Source organism: Pleurodeles waltl, chromosome 8 (assembly GCF_031143425.1).
Source record: "Pleurodeles waltl isolate 20211129_DDA chromosome 8, aPleWal1.hap1.20221129, whole genome shotgun sequence".
NCBI lineage: Eukaryota > Metazoa > Chordata > Amphibia > Caudata > Salamandridae > Pleurodeles > Pleurodeles waltl.
Genome location: NC_090447.1, coordinates 1507217045 through 1507224544, shown reverse-complemented (window position 1 = coordinate 1507224544; position 7500 = coordinate 1507217045). Strand labels below are relative to the sequence as shown.

Genomic DNA, 7500 nt, shown 5'->3' with positions numbered 1-7500 from the left:
TTATTATTTCTTCTACTCTTTTTTCCTTTCTTCAAATAAATAAATAAACAGCAATAACACTAAAATACACTCTTTCTGAAGGAAAATTGAGAATGTTTCTGCACTTCACACTCACCCCAAGCTGCTGGTGCTGAGCTGGTCTGCTGCTTGTGCTGGGCCCTAAAGAAAGGGAAGTCTGAGACTGTGTGTAAGTGAAGGTGAAGCAATTGCGAGGCTGGTGCAAAACAGGGTGTGTGCTTGGCCCTCTGTAAGAAGTTTGTGAAGGAGGGCAGTTTGTGAACAGTAGAGTGCAGGTGTGTTTGAGAGCAGCAGGCTCCAGACCTGTGGGTTGTCTCAACACAAGAGGCCTGAAACAGGAGTGTATTCTGCCTACGGCCATACCACCCTAAATGTGCCTGATCTCGTCTGATCTCAGAAGCTAAGCAGCGTCGGGCCTGGTTAGTACTTGGATGGAAGACTACCTGGGAATACCAGGTGCTGTAGGCATTTTGCCTCTTGCAGACAGTAGGTGGTGCACGTCTTAGAACAAATGCATAGAGTCCTCTCTAATGTTACTTTTCATTTATTATTTCTTCTACTCTTTTTTCCTTTCTTAAAATAAAAAAAAAAACAGCAATAACACTAAAATACACTCTTTCTGAAGGAAAATTGAGAATTTTTCTGCACTTCACACTCACCCCAAGCTGCTGGTGGTGAGCTGGTCTGCTGCTTGTGCTGGGCCCTAAAGAAAGGGCAGTCTGAGACTGTGTGTAAGTGCAGATGAAGCGATTGTGAGGCTGGTGCAAAACAGGGTGTGCGATTGGCCCTCTGTAAGAAGTTTGTGAAGGAGGGCAGTTTGTGAACAGTAGAGTGCAGGTGTGTTTGAGAGCAGCAGGCTCCAGACCGGCGGGCTGTCTCAACACAAGAGGCCTGAAACAGGAGTGTATTCTGCCTACGGCCATACCACCCTGGATGCGCCTGATCTCGTCTGTTCTCAGAAACTAAGCAGAGTCGGGCCTGGTTAGTACTTGGATGGGAGACTGCCTGGGAATATCAGGTGCTGTAGGCATTTTGCTTCTGGCAGACAGTAGGTGGTGCATGTCTTAGAACAAATGCATAGAGTCCTCTCTAATGTTACTTTTCCTTTATTATTTCTGCTACTCTTTTTTCTTTTTCTTCAAATAAATAAAAAAACAGCAATAACACTAAAATACTCTCTTTCTGAAGGAAAATTGAGAATTTTTCTGCACTTCACACTCACCCCAAACTGCTGGTGCTGAGCTGGTCTGCTGCTTGTGCTGGGCCCTAAAGAAAGGGCAGTCTGAGACTGTGTGTAAGTGAAGGTGAAGCAATTGCGAGGCTGGTGCAAAACAGGGTGTGTGCTTGGCCCTCTGTAAGAAGTTTGTGAAGGAGGGCAGTTTGTGAACAGTAGAGTGCAGGTGTGTTTGAGAGCAGCAGGCTCCAGACCGGTGGGTTGTCTCAACACAAGAGGCCTGAAACAGGAGTGTATTCTGCCTACGGCCATACCACCCCGAATGTGCCTGATCTCGTCTGATCTCAGAAGCTAAGCAGCGTCGGGCGTGGTAATTCTTGGATGGAAGACTGCCTGGGAATACCAGGTGCTGTAGGCATTTTGCCTCTTGCAGACAGTAGGTGGTGCACGTCTTAGAACAAATGCATAGAGTCCTCTCTAATGTTACTTTTCATTTATTATTTCTTCTACTCTTTTTTCCTTTCTTAAAATAAATAAAAAAGCAGCAATAACACTAAAATACACTCTTTCCGAAGGAAAATTGAGAATCTTTCTGCACTTCACACTCACCCCAAGCTGCTGGTGGTGAGCTGGTCTGTTGCTGCTTGTGCTGGGCCCTAAAGAAAGGGCAGTCTGAGACTGTGTGTAAGTGCAGATGAAGCGATTGTGAGGCTGGTGCAAAACAGGGTGTGCGATTGGCCCTCCGTAAAAAGTTTCTGAAGGAGGGCAGTTTGTGAACAGTAGAGTGCAGGTGTGTTTGAGAGCAGCAGGCTCCAGACCGGCGGGCTGTCTCAACACAAGAGGCCTGAAACAGGAGTGTGTTCTGCCTACGGCCATACCACTCTGAATGCGCCTGATCTCGTCTGATCTCAGAAGCTAAGCAGCGTCGGGCCTGGTTAGTACTTGGGTGGGAGACTGCCTGGGAATACCAGGTGCTGTAGGCATTTTGCCTCTTGCAGACAGTAGGTGGTGCACGTCTTAGAACAAATGCATAGAATCCTCTCTTATGTTACTTTTCATTTATTATTTCTTCTACTCTTTTTTCATTTCTTAAAATAAATAAAAAAACAGCAATAACACTAAAATACACTCTTTCTGAAGGAAAATTGAGAATCTTTCTGCACTTCACACTCACCCCAAGCTGCTGGTGGTGAGCTGGTCTGCTGCTTGTGCTGAGCCCTAAAGAAAGGGCAGTCTGAGACTGTGTGTAAGTGCAGATGAAGCGATTGAAAGGCTGGTGCAAAACAGGGTGTGTGCTTGGACCTCTGTAAGAAGTTTGTGAAGGAGGGCAGTTTGTGAACAGTAGAGTGCAGGTGTGTTTGAGAGCAGCAGGCTCCAGACCGGTGGGTTGTCTCAACACAAGAGGCCTGAAACAGGAGTTCATTCTGCCTACGGCCATACCACCCTGAATGCACCTGATCTTGTCTGATCTCAGAAGCTAAGCAGAGTCGGGCCTGGTTAGTACTTGGATGGGAGACTGCCTGTGAATACCAGGTGCTGTAGGCATTTTGCCTCTTGCAGAGAGGAGGTGGTGCACGTCTTAGAACAAATGCATAGAATCCTCTCTTATGTTACTTTTCATTTATTATTTCTTCTACTCTTTTTTCATTTCTTAAAATAAATAAAAAAACAGCAATAACACTAAAATACACTCTTTCTGAAGGAAAATTGAGAATCTTTCTGCACTTCACACTCACCCCAAGCTGCTGGTGGTGAGCTGGTCTGCTGCTTGTGCTGGGCCCTAAAGAAAGGGCAGTCTGAGACTGTGTGTAAGTGAAGGTGAAGCAATTGCGAGGCTGGTGCAAAACAGGGTGTGTGCTTGGCCCTCTGTAAGAAGTTTGTGAAGGAGGGCAGTTTGTGAACAGTAGAGTGCAGGTGTGTTTGAGAGCAGCAGGCTCCAGACCTGTGGGTAGTCTCAACACAAGAGGCCTGAAACAGGAGTGTATTCTGCCTACGGCCATACCACCCCGAATGTGCCTGATCTTGTCTGATCTCAGAAGCTAAGCAGCGTCGGGCGTGGTTAGTACTTGGATGGAAGACTGCCTGGGAATACCAGGTGCTGTAGGCATTTTGCCTCTTGCAGACAGGAGGTGGTGCACGTCTTAGAACAAATGCATAGAGTCCTCTCTAATGTTACTTTTCCTTTATTATTTCTTCTACTCTTTTTTCCTTTCTTAAAATAAATAAAAAAACAGCAATAACACTAAAATACACTCTTTCTGAAGGAAAATTGAGAATCTTTCTGCACTTCACACTCACCCCAAGCTGCTGGTGGTGAGCTGGTCTGTTGCTGCTTGTGCTGGGCCCTAAAGAAAGGGCAGTCTGAGACTGTGTGTAAGTGCAGATGAAGCGATTGTGAGGCTGGTGCAAAACAGGGTGTGCGATTGGCCCTCTGTAAGAAGTTTGTGAAGGAGGGCAGTTTGTGAACAGTAGAGTGCAGGTGTGTTTGAGAGCAGCAGGCGCCAGACCGGTGGGTTGTCTCAACACAAGAGGCCTGAAACAGGAGTGTGTTTTTGCCTACGGCCATACCACCCTGAATGTGACTGATCTCGTCTGATCTCAGAAGCTAAGCAGCGTCGGGCATGGTTAGTACTTGCATGCGAGACCGCCTGGGAATACCAGGTGCTGTAGGCATTTTGCCTCTTGCAGACAGTAGGTGGTGCACGTCTTAAAACAAATGCATAGAGTCCTCTCTAATGTTACTTTTCATTTATTATTTCTTCTACTCTTTTTTCCTTTCTTAAAATAAATAAAAAAACAGCAATAACACTAAAATACACTCTTTCTGAAGGAAAATTGAGAATCTTTCTGCACTTCACACTCACCCCAAGCTGCTGGTGGTGAGCTGGTCTGTTGCTGCTTGTGCTGGGCCCTAAAGAAAGGGCAGTCTGAGACTGTGTGTAAGTGCAGATGAAGCGATTGTGAGGCTGGTGCAAAACAGGGTGTGCAATTGGCCCTCTGTAAGAAGTTTGTGAAGGAGGGCAGTTTGTGAACAGTAGAGTGCAGGTGTGTTTGAGAGCAGCAGGCTCCAGACCGGCGGGCTGTCTCAACACAAGAGGCCTGAAACAGGAGTGTATTCTGCCTACGGCCATACCACCCTGAATGCGCCTGATCTCGTCTGATCTCAGAAGCTAAGCAGAGTCGGGACTGGTTAGTACTTGGATGGGAGACTGCCTGGGAATACCAGGTGCTGTAGGCATTTTGCTTCTTGCAGACAGTAGGTGGTGCACGTCTTAGAACAAATGCATAGAGTCCTCTCTAATGTTACTTTTCCTTTATTATTTCTTCTACTCTTTTTTCCTTTCTTCAAATAAATAAAAAAACAGCAATAACACTAAAATACACTCTTTCTGAAGGAAAATTGAGAATTTTTCTGCACTTCAGACTCACCCCAAGCTGCTGGTGCTGAGCTGGTCTGCTGCTTGTGCTGGGCCCTAAAGAAAGGGCAGTCTGAGACTGTGTGTAAGTGAAGGTGAAGCAATTGCGAGGCTGGTGCAAAACAGGGTGTGTGCTTGGCCCTCTGTAAGAAGTTTGTGAAGGAGGGCAGTTTGTGAACAGTAGAGTGCAGGTGTGTTTGAGAGCAGTAGGCTCCAGACCTGTGGGTTGTCTCAACACAAGAGGCCTGAAACAGGAGTGTATTCTGCCTACGGCCATACCACCCCAAATATGTCTGATCTCAGAAGCTAAGCAGCGTCGGGCCTGGTTAGTACTTGGATGGAAGACTGCCTGGGAATACCAGGTGCTGTAGGCATTTTGCCTCTTGCAGACAGTAGGTGGTGCACGTCTTAGAACAAATGCATAGAGTCCTCTCTAATGTTACTTTTCATTTATTATTTCTTCTACTCTTTTTTCCTTTCTTAAAATAAATAAAAAAACAGCAATAACACTAAAATACACTCTTTCCGAAGGAAAATTGAGAATCTTTCTGCACTTCACACTCACCCCAAGCTGCTGGTGGTGAGCTGGTCTGTTGCTGCTTGTGCTGGGCCCTAAAGAAAGGGCAGTCTGAGACTGTGTGTAAGTGCAGATGAAGCGATTGTGAGGCTGGTGCAAAACAGGGTGTGCGATTGGCCCTCCGTAAAAAGTTTCTGAAGGAGGGCAGTTTGTGAACAGTAGAGTGCAGGTGTGTTTGAGAGCAGCAGGCTCCAGACCGGCGGGCTGTCTCAACACAAGAGGCCTGAAACAGGAGTGTATTCTGCCTACGGCCATACCACTCTGAAAACGCCTGATCTCAGAAGCTAAGCAGCGTCGGGCCTGGTTAGTACTTGGGTGGGAGACTGCCTGGGAATACCAGGTGCTGTAGGCATTTTGCCTCTTGCAGACAGTAGGTGGTGCACGTCTTAGAACAAATGCATAGAATCCTCTCTTATGTTACTTTTCATTTATTATTTCTTCTACTCTTTTTTCATTTCTTAAAATAAATAAAAAAACAGCAATAACACTAAAATACACTCTTTCTGAAGGAAAATTGAGAATCTTTCTGCACTTCACACTCACCCCAAGCTGCTGGTGGTGAGCTGGTCTGCTGCTTGTGCTGAGCCCTAAAGAAAGGGCAGTCTGAGACTGTGTGTAAGTGCAGATGAAGCGATTGCAAGGCTGCTGCAAAACAGGGTGTGTGCTTGGCCCTCTGTAAGAAGTTTGTGAAGGAGGGCAGTTTGTGAACAGTAGAGTGCAGGTGTGTTTGAGAGCAGCAGGCTCCAGACCGGTGGGTTGTCTCAACACAAGAGGCCTGAAACAGGAGTGCATTCTGCCTACGGCCATACCACCCTGAATGCACCTGATCTTGTCTGATCTCAGAAGCTAAGCAGAGTCGGGCCTGGTTAGTACTTGGATGGGAGACTGACTGGGAATACCAGGTGCTGTAGGCATTTTGCCTCTTGCAGACAGGAGGTGGTGCACGTCTTAGAACAAATGCATAGAATCCTCTCTTATGTTACTTTTCATTTATTATTTCTTCTACTCTTTTTTCATTTCTTAAAATAAATAAAAAAACAGCAATAACACTAAAATACACTCTTTCTGAAGGAAAATTGAGAATCTTTCTGCACTTCACACTCACCCCAAGCTGCTGGTGGTGAGCTGGTCTGCTGCTTGTGCTGGGCCCTAAAGAAAGGGCAGTCTGAGACTGTGTGTAAGTGCAGATGAAGCGATTGTGAGGCTGGTGCAAAACAGGGTGTGCGATTGGCCCTCTGTAAGAAGTTTGTGAAGGAGGGCAGTTTGTGAACAGTAGAGTGCAGGTGTGTTTGAGAGCAGCAGGCGCCAGACCGGTGGGTTGTCTCAACACAAGAGGCCTGAAACAGGAGTGTGTTTTTGCCTACGGCCATACCACCCTGAATGTGACTGATCTCGTCTGATCTCAGAAGCTAAGCAGCGTCGGGCATGGTTAGTACTTGCATGCGAGACCGCCTGGGAATACCAGGTGCTGTAGGCATTTTGCCTCTTGCAGACAGTAGGTGGTTCACGTCTTAAAACAAATGCATAGAGTCCTCTCTAATGTTACTTTTCATTTATTATTTCTTCTACTCTTTTTTCCTTTCTTAAAATAAATAAAAAAACAGCAATAACACTAAAATACACTCTTTCTGAAGGAAAATTGAGAATCTTTCTGCACTTCACACTCACCCCAAGCTGCTGGTGGTGAGCTGGTCTGTTGCTGCTTGTGCTGGGCCCTAAAGAAAGGGCAGTCTGAGACTGTGTGTAAGTGCAGATGAAGCGATTGTGAGGCTGGTGCAAAACAGGGTGTGCGATTGGCCCTCTGTAAGAAGTTTGTGAAGGAGGGCAGTTTGTGAACAGTAGAGTGCAGGTGTGTTTGAGAGCAGCAGGCTCCAGACCGGCGGGCTGTCTCAACACAAGAGGCCTGAAACAGGAGTGTATTCTGCCTACGGCCATACCACCCCAAATGTGTCTGATCTCAGAAGCTAAGCAGCGTCGGGCCTGGTTAGTACTTGGATGGAAGACTGCCTGGGAATACCAGGTGCTGTAGGCATTTTGCCTCTTGCAGACAGTAGGTGGTGCACGTCTTAGAACAAATGCATAGAGTCTTCTCTAATGTTACTTTTCATTTATTATTTCTTCTACTCTTTTTTCCTTTCTTAAAAAAAATAAAAAAACAGCAATAACACTAAAATACACTCTTTCCGAAGGAAAATTGAGAATCTTTCTACACTTCACACTCACCCCAAGCTGCTGGTGGTGAGCTGGTCTGTTGCTGCTTGTGCTGGGCCCTAAAGAAAGGGCAGTCTGAGACTGTGTGTAAGTGCAGATGAAGC

The 7500-nt window shown here is 46.3% G+C and overlaps 6 non-coding genes and 7 pseudogenes across 6 annotated transcripts; all 13 read left to right on the top strand.

The window, feature by feature from the left end:
- Positions 1-367: 367 nt before the first annotated feature.
- LOC138254673 (5S ribosomal RNA) lies at positions 368-486 on the top strand. The gene has a single exon (XR_011197329.1). It is a non-coding gene; the product is annotated as a 5S ribosomal RNA (ribosomal RNA).
- A 443-nt stretch (positions 487-929) lies between these two features.
- Positions 930-1048, top strand: LOC138254852 (5S ribosomal RNA). The gene has a single exon (XR_011197501.1). It is a non-coding gene; the product is annotated as a 5S ribosomal RNA (ribosomal RNA).
- Positions 1049-1492: 444 nt separating this feature from the next.
- LOC138251761 (5S ribosomal RNA) lies at positions 1493-1610 on the top strand (annotated as a pseudogene).
- Positions 1611-2056: 446 nt separating this feature from the next.
- On the top strand, positions 2057-2175 carry LOC138256848 (5S ribosomal RNA). Its single transcript, XR_011198306.1, has one exon. It is a non-coding gene; the product is annotated as a 5S ribosomal RNA (ribosomal RNA).
- Positions 2176-2618: 443 nt separating this feature from the next.
- Positions 2619-2737, top strand: LOC138253189 (5S ribosomal RNA). The gene has a single exon (XR_011195886.1). It is a non-coding gene; the product is annotated as a 5S ribosomal RNA (ribosomal RNA).
- A 443-nt stretch (positions 2738-3180) lies between these two features.
- LOC138257199 (5S ribosomal RNA) lies at positions 3181-3299 on the top strand (annotated as a pseudogene).
- Positions 3300-3746: 447 nt separating this feature from the next.
- On the top strand, positions 3747-3865 carry LOC138257125 (5S ribosomal RNA; annotated as a pseudogene).
- Positions 3866-4311: 446 nt separating this feature from the next.
- LOC138253688 (5S ribosomal RNA) lies at positions 4312-4430 on the top strand. Its single transcript, XR_011196372.1, has one exon. It is a non-coding gene; the product is annotated as a 5S ribosomal RNA (ribosomal RNA).
- Positions 4431-4873: 443 nt separating this feature from the next.
- On the top strand, positions 4874-4982 carry LOC138252307 (5S ribosomal RNA; annotated as a pseudogene).
- A 446-nt stretch (positions 4983-5428) lies between these two features.
- On the top strand, positions 5429-5537 carry LOC138256599 (5S ribosomal RNA; annotated as a pseudogene).
- Positions 5538-5980: 443 nt separating this feature from the next.
- LOC138253204 (5S ribosomal RNA) lies at positions 5981-6099 on the top strand. The gene has a single exon (XR_011195901.1). It is a non-coding gene; the product is annotated as a 5S ribosomal RNA (ribosomal RNA).
- Positions 6100-6543: 444 nt separating this feature from the next.
- LOC138257124 (5S ribosomal RNA) lies at positions 6544-6662 on the top strand (annotated as a pseudogene).
- A 446-nt stretch (positions 6663-7108) lies between these two features.
- Positions 7109-7217, top strand: LOC138252255 (5S ribosomal RNA; annotated as a pseudogene).
- The last annotated feature ends 283 nt before the right edge of the window (positions 7218-7500 follow it).